This window comes from Aricia agestis, chromosome 8, assembly GCF_905147365.1.
Source record: "Aricia agestis chromosome 8, ilAriAges1.1, whole genome shotgun sequence".
Lineage (NCBI taxonomy): Eukaryota > Metazoa > Arthropoda > Insecta > Lepidoptera > Lycaenidae > Aricia > Aricia agestis.
Window position 1 is genome coordinate 6,759,827 of NC_056413.1, and position 24,396 is coordinate 6,784,222.

The window sequence follows — 24,396 nt, forward strand, 5'->3', positions numbered from 1 at the left end:
TAAAACTTTAATACGAAACTTTTAACTTCTAAGTGAATTTATTTTATATCTTCCAATATATTATTCTAAAAAAAAGTTAAATCCAGCAACCCAAGCAAAATATAATCCCGGGTAGCCCACGATGCGCTAAGTGTTCCAGCGCATCGTCGCGGAGTAATGTGGAATGGTGTCCACGAGTTGAGCCTGAAGAGGCAGAGATGGTGGGGCTGCGGTCGTGTATCACGCGTTTCCCGTAGTCCCACCTTCAGGAGCAGGAACACCGTTGGGGTTTTAGAGGGTAGTCCGTCCGCCCCGGGCAGTCCCACATACCTCGGTGGTCCTCCTCAGGCCCCGGGGATGCGTAAACGCATTCCCCCAACGCAAAAAAAAACAATTATAATAAAATAATCGGCCAAGTGCGAATCGAACCCGCGCAGGGTTCCGTACCGTTATAGAGAAAAAATATGCAAAAATTGTGTTTTTTGTATGGGAGCCCCCGTTAATTTTTAATTTTATTAATAATTATTGTTAAAGTGCATACATAATTGAGGAGTCCGTGTAAATTTCAACTGTTTACCTGTTGTCAGTATTGATATAGAGCAAAAAAGGCCAAAAAAATAAGTTTTTTTGTATGGGAGCCCCCCTTAAATATTAATTTTCAGTATTTGTTGTTAAAGCAGCAACAGATATACTCAATCTGTGACAATTTCAGAAGTCTAGCTATAGCTGTTCTTGAGATACAGCCTGGAGACAGACAGACGGGCAGACAACGAAGTCTTAGTAATAGGGTCTCGTTTTTACCCTTTGGGTACGGAACCCTAAAAGAGCCGGCAAAAAATGGCTAAAAATAAGTAAGTAAGCAAATGTAAGTTGTAACCTCAGTTGTAACAGCTAATAACTATGCTGTAAGCAGTATGCACTATGCAGTAAAAAATGTTCCTCCATATTTGGCATAGCCGGTGTTTCATAACTTATATTTTTTACATAATCATTTAAAGTTTATATTAACCGTGGTTTTCTATTCCATCTCGATCGTTTTAGGAATGCAGGTATATCTGGCCGCCATTTTTTAGTTGCCATGGCGACGGATATGGCAGACTCCAGGGTGAGCCTCCAAATATGGAAGCTTAACATACCTGAATAATAAATACCTTCCCAGTAATAAAGTCTCGATTTAAATGGCAAGACTTGCACTTGTTTAGATCATAGATGATTACAGACCGTAGCTGATAATGTCTTACTTTTTTACGCCCGATTATGGAATTTAAAAAAGATGGTATTATAAAACACGTTATCTTGCAGGAATAAGTATGGCCAAATGCGTTTTAAATTGAATGATAATAATAGCTGAACTTATCTCTGTAATAAAATGAATATTTTGGCATAATATTTTATTTTTCCTTGTCTCCTACTATATATTTAAAACATAATATTGTTAATTAATAATACTCATTTCATTCGCAATATTTCTTTTCATTTCATCCCATTGTCGCAAAGCATGTTGTATTTCACCTTTCATTGGAACACATTTCATCCATAAAAAACTGTGCTGTATTTTGTTAAATGTGATTCTGTTGGTGAATCAATAAATAAATAAATATGAGCCTCATTAGTCATTAGTTCATTACATTATTTTTCAAACTTTTAATTAAATTGTAGTTTAATCATCATTAAAATCTAACTGAGTGCGGCCGTTAATATTGCTGTTATTGTGTCAGTCAGACCTTGGAGTCAACTTTTGTTTTCAAGTGTAGGTACTATAATTATCAAAAAAAAAATTCGATGAAAATTCTATGCAGACTTCCTAAATTCTATTAAGTATGTAATTACTACAGTGCATAGCCGGACAAATTTACAAAACCTCTTGATGATCTGTGACAAGCAGCTATCGGTCTAACGCATTTTATCGTCACTCACTCTTAGTTTCCAGCTCGTGGTAGTGAGGGTCAGTTCACATTGCAAGGTGCCGACGACCCAAATGCATTTTTAAGAAATCTTGTGAAGTTGTGGCACTTGGATGGCATTGTCATGGGCTTTATTGCCTTTAGTTAAAAAAAATCGGCCAAGTGCGAGTTGGACTCGCTCACTAAGGCCCTTTTCACATGCATACGGTTGCGGCACGCTCGCCGTGTCGTACAAAGTAGAAATGTATGAGCTACGTAGACAGCTTTCACATGGCACGGCGACCGTGCCGTGACCCGTGTCATACATTTCTACTTTGTACGGCACCGCGACTGCATGTGAAAAGGGCCTAAGGGTTCCGTACCGTTATGGAGCAAAAATAGGCCAAAAATTGTGTTTTTGTATGGGAGCCCCCATTAAATTTTTATTTTAATATTAATTATTATTAATAATGATTGAAGTAAACATACAATAAAGGCCTTCGTGAAAATATCATGTGCCTGCCTGTTGCCATTATTACTGATATAGAGCAAAAAAAGCCGAAAAAATCACGTTTGTTGTATGGGAGCCACCCTTAATTACTAATTTTATTTTGTTTTTAGTATTTGTTGTTATAGCGGCAACCGAAATACACAATCTGTGATAATTTTAAGAAGTCTAGCTATAGCGGTTCTTGAGTTACAGCCTGGAGACAGTTATAGCGGCAACAGATATTATCTATACTTATATACTTATTTACTTATATTTACTTATTATAAAGCGGACGAGTTTGTTAGTTTGTTTGTTTGTTTGAACGCGCTAATCTCAGGAACTAGTGGTCCGATTTGAAAAATTCTTTCAGAGTTAGATAGTCCATTTATTGAGGAAGGGTATAGGCTAAAAACGGGGGAAATTATTAGAAAGGGCTTATCTCACGAACTACTAGAGCATTTTTTCTGTTATTTGGATCAGATAGGAAGTAGACCACGTGAAGGATCATAGGCGTATTTTTGTAGACTAATTGTTTTGTGAAATATCTAATATACGCGGGCGAAGCCGCGCGGAACGTCTCGTACATAATAATCTGTGAAAATTTCAACTCTCTTGCCATTACCGTTCTTGAGTTACAGCCTGGCATGGGCGTATATAAGGGGGTGTCCTGGGGGTCCGGACCCCCCATTACTATCCATCTTACGTGTCCAATTTCGACAATAATAATGTAAGTACCTCGCCGATTAAAATATGTGCGGTACATATTGTATAAAAATATTTTTGATTTCCTAAATATTGCTGCTGTGCAATGGCAATGGGCGATTCCAACTCGCACTTGGCCGCTTTTTATACTTAGCTTTGGTTAGGGACCCCCCCCCCCTTACCAAAGCTATATACATATACGCCCATGCAACCTGGAGACAGACAGACAGACGGACAGACATCGAAGTCTCGATGTCTGTCCGTCCCGTTTTTACCCTTTGGGTACGGAACCCTTAAAAAATATCCACAGCCGAACCTCCCCCTTTTTGGAAGTTGGTTAAAAATCACCACGTACCAAAAGATCTTGTCGGATCATAACTTTTAAATAAAACTGGCCAAATAATGTAGATATGTATAATATATTATGTAATGAGTTTTGTATTAAGTTTTGGTCAAAAGTCGAAAGTCATATTTTTGACCAAAACTCAATAGGTAGTAGGTACTTTCTTGTTTTGACTGCTAATATTATGAACTTATGGTCAGGAATATTAAAATCTGAAGAGATGAGAACATCATACCCTATTATAGCGTATTACATCATTTTATTAAATCTTAGGTATTCAGAATATAATTATTAATATTATTAAATAATGCCTATAAATAAATGGTGACGTTCACAAACTTGTTCTAGTGATAATAACAAATAAGTAATAACTTAAAAAATTAAATTAAGAAATTAAAAAAAACCCCCGCCAAAACAACTTTAAAAAGTAATGAAATAATATTTACTGCCTTTAAGTTCAAATAATTCCTAACTTGTGTAAAGTAATATTTTAGTCCATAATTGTTGTCACGGTGTGTCAGAATAATTCCTATCAACAGAATCATATTCTCATGATTACCATCTATCAATGTCCTTTTCCATGATGCCGTTAATATGAGCCCAAAGATGAAACCTCCACTTTGGGTTCATACGAAGCTCGGTTCCTATAGAATCCAGGTGATGCTGCAGCAACAGCATGTAAATATTTACTGTTTATACTTTATCTACTTCTTACTGGTTGTCGAAATTAAAATGAGCCCAAACACGAAACCTCTGCTCTAAGTTGGCGAGGAATTGGATATCCTATTGATTACCAGGTGATGCTGCAGCACCAGGTCACCTTTCCATTATTATGTGTATACGTATATTGTATATTCACAAATGTCACGAACTAGAATGAAATATAAAACCCATCAAACGACTACAAGTTGCTAACGGCCTTTCATGAACCAGATAAACCCTGATTGTCCAGCACTGAGGAGGCTGATGATGATGAATTATAGCTAAGAACACTCTCGATCATGTCAGCTTTCAAACAAAAAAAACTAGATCAAATTCGGTCCACCCGTTTGGATGCTACGATGCCACGGATAGATACACACACAGACAAACAGACAGACAGACACGTCAAACTTATAACACCCCTCTTTTTTGTCGGGGGTTAAAAATATACTACTTAATAAAAAAGTCGTAATAAAATGATTAACATAATTAGTGTATCCGGTGCTTAGTCACATATTAATTAAATAAGTACTTAAGTACCTACATAAATTAGTCAAGTTTATGTATTTTAAGTTAAGTCGTAATGTAGATTGTAGACATAAGAGAATAAGCACTATGCAAAGCCGGAGCAGAGGGCGCTACTTGCACAAAATATATAGACGACCTCTGTGGCTCAGTTGGTGGGCTGTTGGTAGCTCAAGCCGGGGGTCGCGGCTTCGAATCCCGCCGACGGAACAAAAAGTTTTCAAAGTTCCTGGGTCATAGATGTGTATGAATTTATGAAATATATTGTGTATCATAATATTATAATAAAAATCTTAAATATATGTATAGTATAAAAGTATTAAAATATAATTTATTTACGTTGTCTGGTACCCGTAACACAAGTCCTTCAGGTACTTAAACCACGGGGCCAGACTGACGTGGTGTGAGGCGTCCATAGATAATTTAGATATTATTATTATATAGTAAACGATGCTTGCAACTCTGTTGCGCCAACATTCCTTAAAAGTTAAAACTATCCTTAGGTACATTATAATCCTTTTCCGGAACTCAAAGTATCTCCTGTACCAAATTTCAGGAAAATCGGTTCAGCGGTTTGGTTGTGAAAAGGTAATAATATTAGTATGGATATTTAAAGCTACCAACCAGTAAACCATACAATTATTTTGATTGCTTTATTCATCAAGTTTTTATTAGCGGATAAAAGTGAAAGCTACTACATAATATAATTAGCGATAGATTATAATGATTATTATAAAAACACTATCAATGATAATATCTTGGGAACAAAATCGACGAAGGCTGCCGATCACAATAACATTCTTATTATCTGTCAAATACTTTATTAATTAGGCGTGCAGTTCTCATGCACTAGAAATAAAACTTTCAAAAGCAAATAACGTTTATTTCAAGTCACTATTGTTTATGATTAGCTAACTTTAAATTTTACTAATTGACAACGCTGTTAAACAAATTGTAAAAAACTTTTAGAAACCGGCATAGCCTTTCTATACTTAGGTGTATATGATTATAGTCTACGAATAATAAAATCCGCCAAGTGCGAGTCGGACTGTAATAATGTAAACGAAGTAAATTCGGTACTGGAATAATGTAAACGATCACTGAAATGCACTGGGATGCAATCCAGTGCATTCCAGTACCCCTTTCATTATTCTGGTCCAGCGCTGGTTGGATCACTGGATCAGAATAATGTAAACCCGCTATAAAATCTTTTGTTCGATGGATCGTATTACCACGTATTACGATCGATCGCAAATTCGTGATCGTGCAGTAGAAACATTAGAGATATTATCTGTGTAGTATTAAGACAAAAAAAGCCTAATAACAGATTTCTCATAAAAATGTATGTAGGTAGGATTAACCATATTAAAGTATAACTTAACCAATCAATAGCACTTAAAATAGTACTTAAATAGATACAATATACTCCTATCAAAACCTCAGAAACATCAGTATCTAATTAAAATAGCAGAGTACTGGTAATGCTATTCGGAATATTGCGATGAGTAGCAATTAAAATCTTTATAATTATTATAGTAGTTATAAACGGCCGTAATAAGGTCGTTATAAGACGTCGGCTTTATTGAGACAAACTGAGAGCGTAATAGCACCAATTAGCTACTACGTTTTTATCCGGTACTTCATCAAAATCGAAATGATCAGATCCGTTATATTATTAAATATAATATAATTATCGGTGGGAATGTTATTAATTAATACGTTGACCGTGGGAGACGTTGCAACATCAGGCCCGCACTTTGGCGTACCTACTGAAAGTGGTGTATAATAATGTTACTGAAATTGCAAACTTTCGTGTAATGCTAAGTACATTCAATCACATACGGTTTTGCTCGATCGAGCAATCACGTAGAGTAAATCCCACGGCTTGGGCTTTCGTCCACACATTCAGCATTGCTCGATAGTTTTACTCCAAATCGAAGGAAAATAGAATATATTTAATTCCATCGAGCCGGCTCGATGCGAGCCTTCAAGCTGGTTCGATGCGAGCCTTCGAGCTGTGAGTTTTGCGGTCCACACTGTGGTTTCTGCTCGATTTGGAGTAAAACTATAGAGTAAAACCGTATGTGAGTACTTAGCATAAGTGGTATGTTCTATTAAATGTAAGCCCAGCCGCACATTGTCCGAAATTTCTGATACGAAACAGTTGAACGTCCGCGCTGTCTCTTATACTTTGTACTGAGCCGAGTGAGCTCGAACTCGCCGGAAGGATATTTCGGATAGTGTGCGGGGTGGCGGTCCAGCGAAATTCAACTGTTTCTGATCAGAATTCGGACAATGTGCGCCCGGGCTAAGGGTATTCTGAGTTTCTGACGGCTAAATCCGTCAAAACTTAGGCCACATTTTGGTGCCTGGTGAGGATATAATATTCTCAGCAGAAAATGTATGTCAACACTGCTCTTTCTATTTCACTTCACTACTCACTGCCGACAGTCTCGGACGGCATTCTGTTGCTTTTTACCACAATTCATTGTTAAGACGAAATGTAAAGCGCTGTTTTTACTTTGTTTGACAAATGTTTTGACCCCTTCAGAGAGTCGTGGGCAGAATACCAGAGCCTGCGACCGATGGCTGGACTGTTGTCGTTCATATACCGTAAGGTTAGACTAATTATGTATTCTGTGGTTCATATTAAAATCTAAAGCGTAGGGCCTGTAGCATCCAAGCCTTTCCGGCTGGACTGTTTTGACCGTCAAAATTAAAATAGCACAACGTTAATATTTAATCTTTTTCTTTTTTCAAATAACTGGGATGTTTTTAGTATTCTGATTCCTGACGGAATACCCAAACGGCACTCACATTAAGTTTGAACTCTGAGCCCCGGGCCAAGTATGCAATGATCAATCAATGTCAATTCTTGATCATTGAGAAACAATTTTAATTCCATAACCTTCTGACTTGATCGTATCAACGTTAAACATAGCTCATCTTTTTGAACATTTTTAGTACAGAATATGTAGACCACCGCACTACTTGAAGACCATTCTAAATTAAAAAAATAATTACTTATAATAGTTTAATAAACTAAAAAACACGCTTTAGCCAATATGCCATCTTGGATGTCCGCCATGTTGGATTTAAGTAACGTGACTATTTTTTTGTATTCCTAACAGCAAACTCTTTCATTTGATACTCATTTAAGTTATTAGTTATTACCCATATCATGGGGATGCCATGAAGCTGAGTAGCAGCTAGTTATATCTCTTTTAAATACACTTAAAGCTATGCGAAAGCAAATTACTTAGCATTTATAAAACAGTTATAAAAGTTACATTATAAGGCGGTCAGCAAATTAGTAGCTTTATTAATAGCTTCTAATCGGCGAAAATCGGTATAGATGGAATTTACTCGGCTAGAAATTGCTGTATAAAGAGCTTTCATATGAAAGCTGTATAAAACGCTGTTTAAACGTTTACAGAGAAATTTTACACAGCTTTAATGAAAAAATATAATTGGCTATGTAATATGCCGCTATTTAGCTGTTTGTGTTGTAAACCGCTAACACGCCGCTACATCACTTTAATACATATTATGTCCAAAGGCAATTGCAATGTAAGAAAAATCTTACATAGCCTTTGCGCTATCTGGGTAGTTTAACACGTTTTGATTAGCTTCACTTGTAAAGTGAAGCTAATTAAAAACGTGTTAAAAATAGCCTCCGATTCAAAACTTGATTAAGGTGACGCCGCGTTAAAGTAAAAAACCGTGTTGGATACATTTTAGATTGCTTGTTTTCTATGAGAGGCCGGATGATCTATGGAACAGCAAAATATGGAAAAATGGATGGTTTTTGTCGCGTAATTTAAAAACCATAAATATATTAATTCATATAAGCTATAGGCAAATTAAAGTGTATGCTTGAACCCATCTATGTACTGGAAGCTTTAAGCTTAGGCCAAACCTACGCGACCAGGCGACTGCGAAGCGGAGCGTCAAGTTGTCAAATGTGTGTTTTGTATACAAAAAACACATTTGACAACTTGACGCAACTTGACGCTCCGTCACTGACGTGTAGGTTTGTTCTAAGCTTAAAGCACTCTCCTCTGTTGGCAAAATAGTAATCCCTTTTTTTACAGAGGTCTTTTTGATTGATTATTCTGTGTTATAAAAGTTGACCAATCGTGTTATGCTATGGGTAATTCAAAGACAAAGACATGATAAATACTGACAATGAACTTTAATTTCTTAGCTTTAGTCATTGCTGAGAAAAATCGATATCGCTACTGCCAAATTATCAAGGCCGAAGGCGTCGCCTTAAGTGTCAGGAATCTGTCACTTGGGGTTGCTTACAATCTTTGATGAAGTAGATAAACCACAATATTCCAGGTCAGGCTGATGATGATGAATTTTATATAGATTTCAGACTACGAATAATAAGGATTAGTCATCACAATTTAGATCAATCAAATCGTAACATTATACTTGGCTGGATGATGGATGAAGGGAAAGGTTATATTTCTCTCGTAGAACTTCGTACGAAAGTAATTATTGAAATAAGTATATTTATTAACTTGTAGTGATATAATTTGATAACTTAATAAAAAATTCAGGACAGTGAGTGCACATAATATGGTGTTAAAAATATTTTTTAACAAGATCCTCATATTGTCCAAAATTTTTTATGGAAAACACAATATGCAATGGTAGAAAAAATAAGGCGGGCATTATTATGGTAGGGCAAGATACCAGAACCAAAACTCCAAATACATATTTTAAAAAAGACATAAGGGCTATTATAGGTCTGAACTCTGACCCCTAGGTAACCCATCTTGCCCCACGTCCCCTATTTAGTTTAGCACAATAAATTAACAAGTGGATAATACATAATATACAAACATACGTCTAACGTAAGGGCAATTACTTTTTCCCTTATAATAATTTGAACTAACATTGTAACTTACCCACTTCATCATCATCATGTCTGGTTAAACATAAAATCTACATATTTAAGGTTCCGTACCCAAAGGGTAAAAACGGGACCCTATTACTAAGACTTCGTTGTCTGTCTGTCTGTCTGTTTCCAGGCTGTATCTGAAGAACCGCTATAGCTAGACTTCTGAAATTTTCACAGATTGTATATAATTATCTTATCTGCTGCCGCTATAACAACAAATACTTAAAACAAAATAAAGTTTACTATTATAAAGTTTTTTCGGTCTTTTTTGCTCGTAATCATGTCGGTAACAGCTAAGCACTTGAAATTTTCAGCTTTTTTTTATTATAGTAATTAAGTATACTTTAACAATAAATAATAATATTAAAATAAATAAGAAATTAAGGGCGGCTCCCATACAAAAAACGCAATTTTTGGCGTATTTTTGCTCTATAATGGTGCGGAACCCTTCGTGAGCGAGTCCGACTCGCACTTGGCCGATTATTCTATTTCAAGTCATTTTCCGGTCCTAAAGCCTCCAGTTATGAAAAAAAAAAACGAAAATTTGTTAGTTAACCACTTCGTCCAGCTACGTCACTAATCCTCAGCAGAATCTATTTCATGTACAAAATGGTGTGATATTTCCCTTTTCTGGAGCACTTTGCAGCTAATAGGCTATTACACCGCAAATTAGTGTTATAATGTATCTTTTGACCGTCAACTTTGTCAAATGACGGTCTAACAGCTTAGATAACATACCCTAGAGAATTATCGACTTATAGAGGGTTTTCAGTCCTGTAGTCCAATCCAGCGCTGGTTACTAGTGTTACCACTGCTATAATGTAAACGGTTACTGGAATGCACTAGTATGCAATTCAGTGCCTTCCAGTGCCCGTGCCTGGTTGAGAGCCCGTGGATGGACTATGGAGTCGCAAGGCACTGCGATGTGCATTTTTTTGCCTCCCAATTGCGAGTTGGCTCCCAAATCTAAATTATTTAAAAATGCATTGTTTTCGATATTGGAAAAAAATTAATCGATACCTATTCGAAAACTTTTAATTTTAAATCTGCTTTCCTACGTTACTTAAATTATTGTTTTTTTTTCTAAATAATAAATTATATTAGGCTGCAAAGTCATTTAAAGATTTTCTCTGCTGATACTTCCGTAGTTCCAAGTTTGAATAGTGAACCAAGTTCCAACACAATATGCGTTGAGGCAATTCTCATTTATTTTCTACGGCCTTAAACATTATTTCAACACACGTACCCATATTCTTTAGGGTTGGGTAGGGTCGGGACGAAATATGTTTCAACTTTCAGGCTTAGTAACGTAATATTAAGCAAAAAATGATACTGTAAGGAAGGTATTTTAAATTATTATGATGCCATATATCACGTACCTATCCTTGGGTCATTGTTAGGATTCTGACTTTTATCCAGTACCTAAAAGAATCTACTCGACTTTTATGAAAATAGTGTCAAAATGTTCATTAAATTAAAGTTAGGTAAGTAATCAAGATCTCTCTTGGTGCGGCCGTAGGACTTAATAGCTCTAAATCTACATACAATACAATCCTAGGGGATTAGATTTCAGAGTAGACGCCGTATCAGGAAATGCAACACATACACACACATGACACACGTCACACACACACACACAGACGCATAAACCAGGAAACCCAATACATATAAAGACACACACAAACAAGCACCCTCACATTCACACAGGCATGAATCCTCAGGTGTGAACTGTGAAGTGGTCGGCACTCGGCCATTATTTGCGAACTGACAGTAGTTAAGTGTTGGTACTGTTTACACAGCCGTCTAATGTTGCAACTTGTAACTACATTCTACACTGACCGTGACAGACAGACAGACGACGGGGATCAGGTGGACAAAATGTGGTGAAAGTTAAAACTGTTGGGTTAGAATTGAAGACAAACTTTTTATAAAAGTAGTCAACTGTGCCACTGAGTTATTTTCATGCTTATGACTGATGACTTGATGAGTGATGACATTTCTAAAAAATTAAGTACCTACCGTATCGCTCGCGGACCCTCTACAAAGGAGCCGGAGCCCCAGGGGATGACACACTTTGGCTTCGGGAATGACTAATGCAATCTTTGATTTATCAGATGGACGCTTTAAAGTTTTACGTACACAAATTGATAAAACTACGCTACGTGTTAAAACTTCATAGATAGACCATAGTCAACGTCTAGCCGTCCAGTAGTGTAGCTTTTCACTCTCACAACCACACCACAACCACACCACGTGGTCGGGCGTATATTGCATATTGTAAATGAACTGGACCATTCACACGTACCAAATTTTGCAGTCGTTGTCGACCACTTGTGTGATACCGACCACATCGCATTTCGCAACCACAACGCTGCGTCGATGCAATGACAGTGCGCGCACACCGTCCGCGCTCTTCTCCCCTCCGTTTCATTGACTTTCGTACATAACCATATCGCAATCACTGGCGACAAGTGGCAACGCAACCACGTCGACATTTTGTCGGTACCACAACGGCAACGCAACTACAAAAAGCTACGACACACGTTAAACCACTGCTCGACGAGATTTTGTTGTTGTGATGTGGCGTGGTTGTGGTACGTGTGGGTTGGCCCTAAGATGGAAAAATCTTATTCTATCTTTATTTGTAAGTACCTTTTATTCGTTTTTAGCTTTAAAGTTATTCTCAGCGCATTACATGGTATTTCATACAGCTGTCAGTCCAAACTCTATTATTATGTATGACGGAGGGCAGTTAATTTACGTAAACACGGCAATCTCGCGTCTTCCCGTGTGGAATGCCTCCATGTCTGGGAAACTTAACGGTAGACCATGAGAACGCTGGAAATTGGAATATACACTGCACCTACGGTTGCCAGGCGTCCGGATAAAGCCGGACAGTCAGGCTTTTTGATCGCGTGTCCGGCCAAAATTAAGAGGAGTCCGGCTTTTGTAGAGCTTTTAATCAATAATTTTATATGAAAATCTACTAATTTTAGAAGGTTTTATTTACGAAGGTATTCCTACACTAAGGCCCAACTCACACCGGATCGGCAGCGGCCGGCAGCGGCGCGAAGAGCACTTTTAGTGTGAAATAATTTTAAACTTTATTTACATACTTATAACTACTAGTACTTATCGCTTGAAAACTTCAAAAAGGGCTCGAGGCGCCGCGGGCGGCCGCGCGCGGTCGCACGTCCGTCGGCGGAAAGTACTCGCGGCTTCCCGCGACCGCGCGCGTCATCGCGAGGCGCCTCGAGGCGTCGCGAGGTGCCGCGAGCACTTTCCGCCGACGGACGCGCGGTGCACAGTGGATCGAAAATCGAGTATCATAGATATAAGAACTTGAATTTCCAGATGTCACTTTTTTGGGCTGAAATATGGTCTCCTAGTTGTTATTACATAATAAAATGTAAAAAGACGCAGCTACGTGCATATTGTATCAATCAATACAATATGCTTTATTAAAAACTAGATGACGCCCGTTCCGCAGAAATTGGTTCATTCGCGGGAACCGTACATTTTTTCCGAGATAAAAAGTATTCAATGTTCTTTTCCGGTACTCAAAATATCTTCATACCAAATTGCATCAAAATCGGTTCAGCGGTTTAAGCGTGAAGGTAACAGACAGACAGATAGACACACTTTCGCATTTATAACATTAGTAAGTATGCACTTCCCTGTCTTAAAATGTACAAAAAACTATAGCAACGTCAATCGTCATAATGATATTTAATCCAGGACTTAAACATGCTACTAATTAACGAATTCTAACACAAACCCAGTAGTCTATTTACAAGATGCAAGAAAACCATTCGTTAAGTGAAATTTACGGGCATCGTAATGCCAGCAGCAGTTGGTTAACAAAACACAATATTATAGTTATTTATACTGGCTAACCGTGTGTTGTTTTAACCCAAATTGTACGGGCAAGTTAAACACATAAAAGACTAAACTCTGAAGTAGTCCAAAATTGTAATTAATACTTACAGTCTTATATTTTATGTACGAAGATTCAACATAAGTACATATTAATTACTATTTACACAAAGTGAAATAACAATTGAAATACACGTATAAATTGAATTTATACGTGGGAGAGCCATGCTTCGGCACGAATGGGCAGGCTCGACCGGAGAAATACCACGTTCTCACAGAAAACCGGCGTGACTGTTTCACGCACGCTTGCGCTGTGCTTCGCCGAGTGACTGAGTTTACCGGAGGCCCAATCCCCTACCCTATTCCCTTCCCTACCCTCCCTATTCCCTTCCCTTCCCTACCCTCCCCTATTGGCTATTACCCTATTCCCTCGCGCGCCTGCAGTTCTTCTGATGCTGCAAGTGTCCATGGGCGACGGAAGTTGATTTCCATCAGGTGACCCGTTTGCTCGTATGCCCCCTTATTTCATAAAAAAAATTCGGTAGCTGATTTGGTGTCTTACCCATTGACCATTACAAAGGACATACTTTGTATGAAATTGTACCCACCATAGACAATTTTTCAATTTACAACAGAATTTTTATGTCAGAGTTCAGATGCAACTACTGTAAGTACTACAGCTATAACCGTTTAGTATTAGCAGTGTTTCTGTCTGTCTGTCGGTTACTTACCTCTTGACTTTGAGTCCCGGGAAAGGACATAGGATACTTTTTATCCCGGGAAAATGTCCGGTCCCGCGCGATAAACGAGTTTTAGCGAAACGAAGTTGCCGGGCATCATTTAGTATTTAAGGTGACGCCGCGTGTTGGATATGTTTTAGATTGCTTGTTTTCTATGAGAGGCGGGCCCGGCCTCTCATAGAAAACAAGAAATGAAACAGCAAGAAATGGAAAGGGTGTAAGCGAAAAAATGGTTTTTGCCGCGTAATTTAAAAACCACAAATAATGTATTTCATATAAGCTTTGGGCAAATTAAAATGTATGCTTGAACCAATCTATGCACTATCAGAGAAGTTGATTCCTATGCAAATGGGGGAAGCGAATCTAAGGTAGCGAACTCACGGCGCGGTTTTTTCCCGCGCCCGCCGCGGTTGCGGGCCCGCGCAAATGAGCGGTTTTATTTCAGTACTCACGAGACCGCTGATTTGTGCGGGCCCGCAGCCGCCGCGGGCGCGGCCAGCGCCCGCAGACTCGGCGGGCGACAAACGCAAGACGGGCAGTTTCTTACGATCGCCTACTAAAGGTCAGTTAACTAAAGCTGGCACGTTCACAGTAGGTACTCACGCTTATGCAATTTGACTATACTTACAGTATGTTTAAAAATATGATATAAGTTATCGTACAATCTGCGTACGATAATAATATGGTATCATACATCGTAATTAGGCACAAAATTATCGTTTGTGTACGATAATGTATGTTGATCGTGCCAGCTTTAGTTAGCTGACCTATACGGCTACTGCGATCGCCCGCTAAACTATCGCAGAGCGCGCGGGCGCAAACCGCCGAGGCTGCGGGCGACCGCCGCCCGCCGGTGCAGCGGGAGCCGCAAACAACCGCGCCCGCCGCGGGCGAAAAACGCGCCGTGAGTTTTGATTTCGTTTTTTACATACAAAACTGGATTCTACGGAGGCTGCGGGCTGCACTATCAGAGAAGTTGATTCCTATGCAAATCGGGGAAGCGAATCTAAGGTAGCGAACTCACGGCGCGGTTTTTTCCCGCGCCCGCCGCGGTTGCGGGCCCGCGCAAATGAGCGGTTTTATTTCAGTACTCACGAGACCGCTGATTTGTGCGGGCCCGCAACCGGCGGCGGGTGCGGAAAAAAACCGCGCCGTGAGTTCGCTACCTAAGTAGTTTGGTTGCGTTACGTCAAACCCAGCTGACAGATCACAATTAACATTGAATTGACATATTCGACCAAATAACGTTGGTCTGTCAATTGCATAGCCACTCTGACATTGGCAACTCACCGAGGCGGCCATTTTTAAAAGAAGAAGAAGAAGTAGGAATCAACTTCCTCGATGGTACAAATTTTGGAAGCTTAAATCACTCTCCTCTGTTGGCAAAATTAGAATCCCTTTTTTTACAGAGATCTTTTTGATTGATTATTCTGTGTTATAAAAGTTGTCCAATCGTGTTATACTGTGGGTAATTCAAAGACTAAGACATGATGAATACTGACAATGAACTTTAATTTCTTAGCTTTAGTCATTGCTGAGAAAAATCGATATCGCTACAGCTAAATTATCAAGGCGTCGTCTTAAATAAGTGTCGTGCATGATGCAGGGTATTTGATAATTTTCTAGAACTAATTTTAAGTTTCAGTTCTAAAGATCTCAAACAATAAGGACAACATAAGTATTCAAGAACATGGTTGCAAATTAGTAAAGTAAACACGCAAAAACGCAAACGATGATATCACATACCTAATATTATCATCAATCAACTAAAGGAAATAAAAATGGCAAAAGAAAATCACCCAGACCATTAATTTTATAAAAACGAGTTTAATAAAAATATTAATGACATTTTAATTTTTGGCGCCGCCGGCGCGGTGCTTAGAGAATATTATTGATGTGAACTTGTTAAATAACCATAGTCCATAAGTACTTAACTAATAATTAAGAAAAATAAACTTTTGTTTGTTTTGGCTGTGACAACATTTTACTTCACAGATACAATCTTAAACGCATTTAATGTCTACATATTTACCCCTTAATTTCGAAAGTGTGTCTATCCGTCTTCTGTCTGTTACCTTTTCATATCCAAACCGTTGAACAGATTTTGCTGTCTTTTGGTATGGAGATTGGAGATGCTTTGAGTCCCGGAAAAATACATTGTCGGGCGAATGCAATCCGTAAAAAGTATTCATTCAAAAAACGAGATAAGTTCTATGACAAAGATGATTATTATTATGTTCTTATCTAATCAACATACAATATGATTAGTAATTAAAGGACATAAAAGGTTCCCATAAAGATACCTAATCTGGTAATTTTAAAACTGAAGCAGTGAAGTGGTTTCGATGTTATTATAAGCTTTTGATCAGAGTATTAACTGAGTACATAAAGATTATATGTAGGTTATAATAATTAACCTTAAACAAAATATATGAGAGGTATGTTAGTTCTATTATTAAATATTTTATGTTCTTAATATAAACCATAATATTCCTTGTTTCAGCTAAATTATGAAGCATCTTAAGCGTGACAAGAAAACAACTTACAAGAGGCTCGTAGTACACTATTAAACGATGACAAAGTTATCTTCTCAGTTATCTTAAATCGAACAGTATGACTATATAGCAACGAAATCATGTGTCAAATCACAAATGTCACTGTCAGGCCCTTTCCATTTACGTTTTCTAACTTCGTTTTAGTAACCGTACACGTCTTGTTACTTCACCAGACCTTCGCTACATAGAGCAAAGTCCTTTAAGCCACTCTGACATTGGCAACTCACCGAGGCGGCCATTTTTAAAAGAAGAAGAAGAAGAAGAACTTCGTTTTACACTGCAGTTTTCAAGAGTAACTGCCGCGCTTCGAAACTTTAATTTACTGAAGATTTCCTGTTTATTTCCATTTTCTACCAAACTCTTATTTAATTAAAATTAAATAATGATTAAATGCCACTGACTGCGGCCGAAACAACGTTATTTAGATGTTCTTCCGCCAACTTCTTAGTGAAGGATCGATTTCATGGCTCCAGAATACTGAATAACTGTTATGGCGATACGTTGAACTCGCGAAACCGATCTCATTGGTGATGGTGTTAGCTAACTGAACTGATCTATACAGTAATAGAAAAGTAGAGATGAATATGCTTTAGCGAACAACAAGACGCTTCGCTTCGATTCTGCCCCAGTGTGAGCTTCCATGTTTTATCCTCCTTCCGTGTGATTTAACTTACTCTTTAACTTGAGAGCGTAATAAATCTGAATGTTTGCGGCCCACCCACATGTGGTTTATTAGATGGCAATTGGTAATGTATTTTTAGCCCGCATCCACACACTCCAAGGTGTGATTGACGGTTATGTACGTACGCGGTACGGTGTCATTTTACGCGAGTAGCCGGTGGCAATATTACTACGTATAATAATTATTATTAATATCTTATATCTACGAATAATAAAAACTAAGGAAAAGTAACTCCGTTAAAAACATGCTCCACAATAATTGTCAAAAAAGTGTACACATTTCAATACATTGGCAATATTTAGGTGACCTTGAGCGGTACTAGGCTGACGTTACATGACAGATCAAAAGGAACCAAATTTAAAACGGTAATAGTATGGGAGTTACGATTCCTTAGTTTTTATTATTCGTAGTCTTATACAGTGTAAACTCCATGTAACGTCACTCTATTTAACGACAAGCTCTCTAAAGCGTCGAAATCAATTGACTTTGGTTGGTTTAGCTTGTCTACCATACAATGGTACACTCTACATAGCATCACACCCACTCTCAATATCGTCAGCATTACAAAAATTGAACATTAAAAAGTATCATTTGAATTACTAAAATTAGTAAAAACTGCGCAGCTGTGTACGTTTTTTTGTCGCATTGTTATCCTAGACCGCAATAAACTCGACTTTCGGCATCATGCATACAGAACTTTCTAAGAAATTAGTCCTTTTGTTTACAAATTAAGATTGATTTGCACGTGTATGCTGTTTTAGACCCTAGTCCCTAATCACTAATAATAAGGAGTCATGAATTATTATTAATATTTATTCGTTATCATAATATTCTCAGTTATACATAAAGTTTCGAACTGTAAATATGGTTAGTAAAAGAAAATCAATGTATAATGACGAAAAAGTATTGATTTTTCTTCTCTCCATTTAAAAACAACTCCATATAACGTCATAAAATGCATGGTCCCTTCAGTGTCGGTATATAGAGTTTACACTGTATATTAAAATTTTCGTGTCACAATGGTAGTCACCGTACTCCTCCGAAACGGCTTTACTGATTTTTACCTTTTAAATGCATATTCAGTAGGTCTGAGAATCGGCTCCTGGGTACTTTTTATATTGATAAGTGCATTTGTTGAATAAATAATAGTAAATTATTACAACTCGAGACTGACGGCGACCATCGTTTGTGCGACGGGATAGCGATGGACGTTACCATGGTGACATACTTATTTAGTCACTTCAATAAAATAATACGAACGAAATACGTTTGCGTAAAGATACGTTTGCCGGGACAGCTAGTTGTTTATAAGTTTGCCATAGCTGATTAAATTTATGCACATGAAAATTTGGACTGATATAGTTTTTATTTTTATAATAATTATGTACTATCAGAGCACAGACCAAATAAAATATCAGAGAAGTTGATTCATAGGCAGATGGCGGACATTATTAATATGTAATTTGGTCTCGTTGTGTGATATATTATGTCAAACCCAGCCGACAGATCACAAATAATAATCCGTCCAAATGACGTAGGTCTGTCAACTGCCTATGAATCAATTTCTTCGATGGTACCTATTTGAACTCCTAATTAAATTCACTCGCATACATACAGTTACCACAATAAATATAACTACATATTGAATACACGAGCGCGAGCTTGCGAAAAGAGACAGCGTTAGATCAGACAGATCAGTAATTCCCAAAGTGGTCCAGACTCCAGACCCCCAGAGGTCTGGGGACTCGACGGGGTCTAAGTTGTGCGTAACATATCCTGGCGGTTTATTGCTTATTGCTATTGGCTTTTCGGACTAAGGCTATTTAATGAAAAAAATATAAGTTAGTAAAATCCGGTAAAGTTATTTAAATAGTTAAATTATTATTTATAATAACTAATATTAATTATGGCAAAAAATATTAGCATACCTATGATAATATATTGTTAATGTTATTTTTATCGTAAAATTTGAGTCATGGAGTTTTTTATACCAATCTGATGTTCTAAAATCTAGGGTCAATGACACTATGTCGATTAACTGACACGTTGAAATTAACGATTTGTTTTCTTTACGAGTTTTCGAACATTTGCAACATAAATATTTTACAACGATCCTTCCGACATTTATCGAATAATTTATATTCAATCTTTTGAAGACATATTGTGGCAGTTATTATTGACCTGTAGCATATTATTATGCCGATTCTTCATGAAATCCATCCGTCCGTCCGTCAGCCGGTATTTTCTAGGACTTTGGAGAATCGTGACTTGTGCTCGAACCACGTATGCGATGCTGTTCGTCTCAACTCTCAACTCTCACTGGACGCTTTAGGCTCAAAGATTTAGTACACTTTCCTTGTTGAGTTTTGAGTTCAGACTCTTATTTATTATTCTGACATACGCTGAACAGAAATTTGTTTATCGGAACCGTACATATTTCCGGGATAAAAACTATCCTATGTCCTTTCTCGTCTCTCAAAATATCTGCATACCAAACCCCAAAATCGGTACAGTGCAGCGGTATGGGCGTGAAGAGTTTACATATATACTTAAACGAGCTTTTGCCCGCGGCTTTGCTCGCTATAATTTAAAATTTTCTCGATAGAAAAAAATCACAAAGATGCATCTAATTTTCACGAATTTTTCATTTATTGCCATAACCGTGTATTGAACTAAGTTAATATTTTAACACATTGTATAATATTCTATCATTGAGTGATCGACCTAGCGGATTTTTAAAATGTTGTATATTTATCGAGTTATTGAGAAAAAACTAATTTGGCGATGAATTCCGCGTCGTCTTTTTCACCTGGCATATGAAAGACGGGCGTGAGTGTGAAGAGAGAAAAATGATGTTTGATTTTCTGAGTTAGTCGCCCTCTTAAAAGGAGTCCACACCGCCATTTTTCCATACAAACGCTGTCCCCTGTTTCCTCCCTGGATAATGCCGGTAGAGTTATGATTTTTTTCTTGAATATCTATGGCCACTATTAGCATGTCCCTATGTTTTCTTTTTTTTCATAATTTTATTATTAAAAAAGATAAGAACGTCCAAAAACCCAAAAAAAATGGCCATATTTTCCTCTGTGTTCAAACACCCAGAAAACAAAACTGGCTAGAATATACAAAAAAAAAATAAAACATAGGAACACAGCTCAAGCCTTGCTTTAATTCTTAATGAAAAAAGTACTTAAATCTGTTAAGTTTTGGAGAAGGAATCAGCGGACAACGAATCGAAGATTTTCTATTCTTTTATTAGAACTTTTGTCGTGTTGTCTCTATCGCGCTCTGCGGTGGGAGACTTGAGATTGGTGAGACAGCAATACATATTTAAATACCTATTTTCAATTTCTCTCGCGCCTGGTGTATCCTCTTAAGAAGTATAATTATATACAAACTTTCATCCCCTTTTTGAACCCCTTGGGGTTGGAGTTTATCAAAATCCTTTCTTGGCGGATGCCTACGTCATAACATCTACCTGCATGCCAAATTAAGACCGATCCGTCCAGTGGTTTGGGCTGTGCGTTGATAGATCACTATGTCAATCAGTCAGTCAGTCACCTTGAGTTTTTGCCCGGCCGCACATTGTCCGAAATTTCTGATACGAAACAGTTGAACGTCCGCGCTGTCTCTTACATTTTGTACTGAGCCGAGTGAGCTCGAACCATATATAAAAAAAAGTACTCTGTGGCTCGAACTCGCCGGAAGGATATTTCGGATTCGGGGTGGCGCGGGCGGTCCGGCGAAATTCAACTGTTTCTGATCAGAATTCGGACAATGTGCGGCCGGGCTTATATACTCGTATATAAATATAGAATGTAGAATAGATATAGATAGACGGACAGACAGATTCACATTCGCATTTATAAAATTAGTACTGGATAATATAATATGTATTTGCATATTAGCGTCTATGTCGCTTAAACTAAGTCTTAAACCCGACTAAAGTCTAAACACTTATGTGCCAATATTTGTGTTAGATCTCAAAGCTCCGAGATAAATTGCTGTGTAAACAAGTACCTAACAAACATTTGCTAAAGCGAATTTGACGTAAATGCACACGTTTGATACAGCGCAGATTACCGAGAAGGGTCAAGGACACGTAAACAGTTCGACAGTACTGGGAACTGCATTATAATAGCAATAGTCTGTCTATATACAGCAGGGTTTCTCAAACTTTTGATTTTATCGCTGTTAAAGTCGACAGAGATCTATAACCACGCTCAAATGAAAATATTATTATTAGATAACGCCCGTTACTTCATTGCGCCAAAATTAGTTTTTTGCGAGGAAACCGTAAATTTTTCCTCAACAAAATTAGATCCTTTCCATCTACTTCCCAAATATGGTATAATATTATAATGGTTTCATATTATTGTGTATGAATGAATAATGATTGAGTTATCTATAATTGTACGTAACGGTTTTTGTATTAAAAATAATTAGTAATTGTATGAACTGATATAGTTTAATAAGGTTTTTAAATAGCTGTAAATTGTAATAGTATGAGCATTTGAAGATGGAAGCACCGGTGTAAGAACAAACCCTTCAGGTTCTTGTGACACCGAGTTTTGTTTTTGTAATGTCTTGCCTTTGTGAAGAAATAAAATAAAATAAATAAATACTTTAGATCCTGGGAATGAATATCCTTAGATGTTCATACTTAGGATCTAAAGTATTTACATGCCAAATTTCCTTAAAAACGATTCAGCGGTTTTAGGGTGAAGACGTAAACCAAAACATGGATTATGTTGTAGGCTGTGAAAAAGGGTACAAAAATCGCCGCTTAGCATGAAAGTTTGGGAATCTCTGTCTTGCTTAATTTTATCAAAGTAGCTGGAAGAGTCGCAAGACGTCACAGAAACCTTGTCGCAAACCGATTATTTGCAAACCTTTAGAAGTTTGCGTGCCACACTTTGGAAACCCTGCTCTTTTTTCTGTACTCTATGGCAGTGTTTCCCGAACCTGTGGTTTGCGGACCCCTGGGGGTGCGCGAGTATAATATGTATGAGGGTCCGCGGTGTCATCTCTAGGACCATACATAATCCGTTTTTTTTGCTGTTTATTTTATTAATAAGAGGGTTCGTGAAAACTGTGCCTGATTTCCTAGGTGTTCTTGGAGGAAAAAGGTTGGGAAACACTGCTATATTCCATAGACTGAATATATAAATATAAACCAATCGACAATTTGACACTGCACAAAACGTGACACGAATAACGTGTCGAATTTCACGGACCAAATGATATTTTCTATTTTCTAATAACATTTCGAAATGATTGATAATTCAACGCGGCACTTTTAATGACCAATCAATAAAATATTTATTTGCCATAATATATTGTAAGTATTTTGAAGGAATTAACATTTTAATATTTTTATTTTTTGCTGTTTTTGTAATATGTAGGGATAAATAAGGGAAAGCCAAAGACAATTACAGATATATTACCGTAAACGTGGACTAAAATTAAATAATTTAATTTCAGCCTGCGGCGCACTTACAAGTCAATATTTTGTGACGGCGCCCTACACTACCTAGCTATTACAAAAATATACAAAAATAAACACCTTTAATAATTATAGTTAGGTTAAGGAAGTAAATAATACTTAATAAACAAATAAGTAATCATATGCCTGCTTTGTATAATAATTCATATTATAATTTTATTTTACTTATAATATTTGTGGTTATGGATAATGATGGAGGATCGACTCACGGCGCCCCTCTTGCCTTTCCACGGCGCACGCCGCGGAGCACAGTTTGGGAACCCCTGCCTTAACGTATTAAACGCCGCACTGGCTTGAAACTGACCACAATAACTTAAACAAGGCTCAGCTATAGTGAACGGTTCGCAACCACGCGATGTTTTCATTAGCGGTATCGCGAATTATTCATTAATCCCTAGTATCAGTTCATATCAGATTTAGGGCCTGTTTCACCACTTCCTGATAAACTGCTGGTTAGGCTATCCACAACTTTTTTGACAGATTCTCCTTATTTTATCTGTCAAGCTAAGTGGTGGATAGCCTATAATAAAAAATACACAATCTGTGAAAATTTCAGAAGTCTAGCTGTAGCGGTTCTTGAGATACAGCTCCAGGCTGACAGACAGACGTACAGACATCGATGTCTCGCGATTTTACTCTTTGGGTATGGAACCCTAATTATTTGATTTTGATGCCTGACTATTGATAACATAAATTAAATAGAAATAACAGAATTAAAGGGTAAGGGCACCACTTTCTGATAAGTGACGAATAGGCTATCCAGCAATTAACTTGACAGATCTAGTATGGAGAATCTGTCAAAAAAGTTGTGAATAGCCTATTCGGTACTTTATCAGAAAGTCGTGAAACAGACCCTAAGAATATTAAGTACTTAATTAAATATAAAAAAATTAAAACTAATGAGTTACATAATTTTTTGTTTTATTTAAGAACGGCTTTCGTTATATGAGACGTTTTTGACAAATTGACGACCTTCCTTCTTGGCTTGTGAAATATTGTGTACCTACTTATACGCTGTACCTCAAAATATATTTCAAAGTCCAGCGGATCTAAAATGATCACATTTTGCAATTCCTCTCAAATCAATTCAGAAAATGAATTATCAAAACTGTTATACTGACGAATGTCAGATTATGAATTATTACACATATGAAATATGAATTGCAAGCACAGTGACCATTTTGAGATAAAAAAAAAACATATTATGATTCATAACATGATTCTCCATAGCGACCATTTTAGCCCCGCAGATTTAGCACGATTTACGATGGTAACTCTGCAGCTCTGTACTGATGACTTTGATGTTATTTTTTTTTTAAATAGCCCTCCTTTTACCTACTCCATAAAAAGATTGAAGAATTCTTATTAGGAGTTAGGACCTGATTATATGTATACTTACTAGAGTGGCGAAACGGCCCTCGCGCGGCCAAGCACATCCCTGGCCAGGAGCGCTGTCTCGCCAATCTACTCGGTAGGTGTAGTCAGCCCCTTCCAACTCATT

The 24,396-nt window shown here is 37.4% G+C and overlaps 1 protein-coding gene and 1 long non-coding RNA gene across 2 annotated transcripts in view; one reads left to right on the forward strand and one right to left on the reverse strand.

Annotated features, from left to right (window-relative positions):
• LOC121729334 (extracellular sulfatase SULF-1 homolog) overlaps nt 1–24,396 on the forward strand; it is a 111,505-nt gene that overhangs the window by 20,561 nt on the left and 66,548 nt on the right. The gene's annotated exons all lie outside the window — the stretch shown is intronic.
• LOC121729335 lies at nt 7,750–17,935 on the reverse strand. The gene is made up of 3 exons (XR_006035955.1): nt 17,875–17,935; nt 15,085–15,088; nt 7,750–7,761 (listed from the first exon to the last, which is right to left on the reverse strand). It is a non-coding gene; the product is annotated as an uncharacterized LOC121729335 (long non-coding RNA).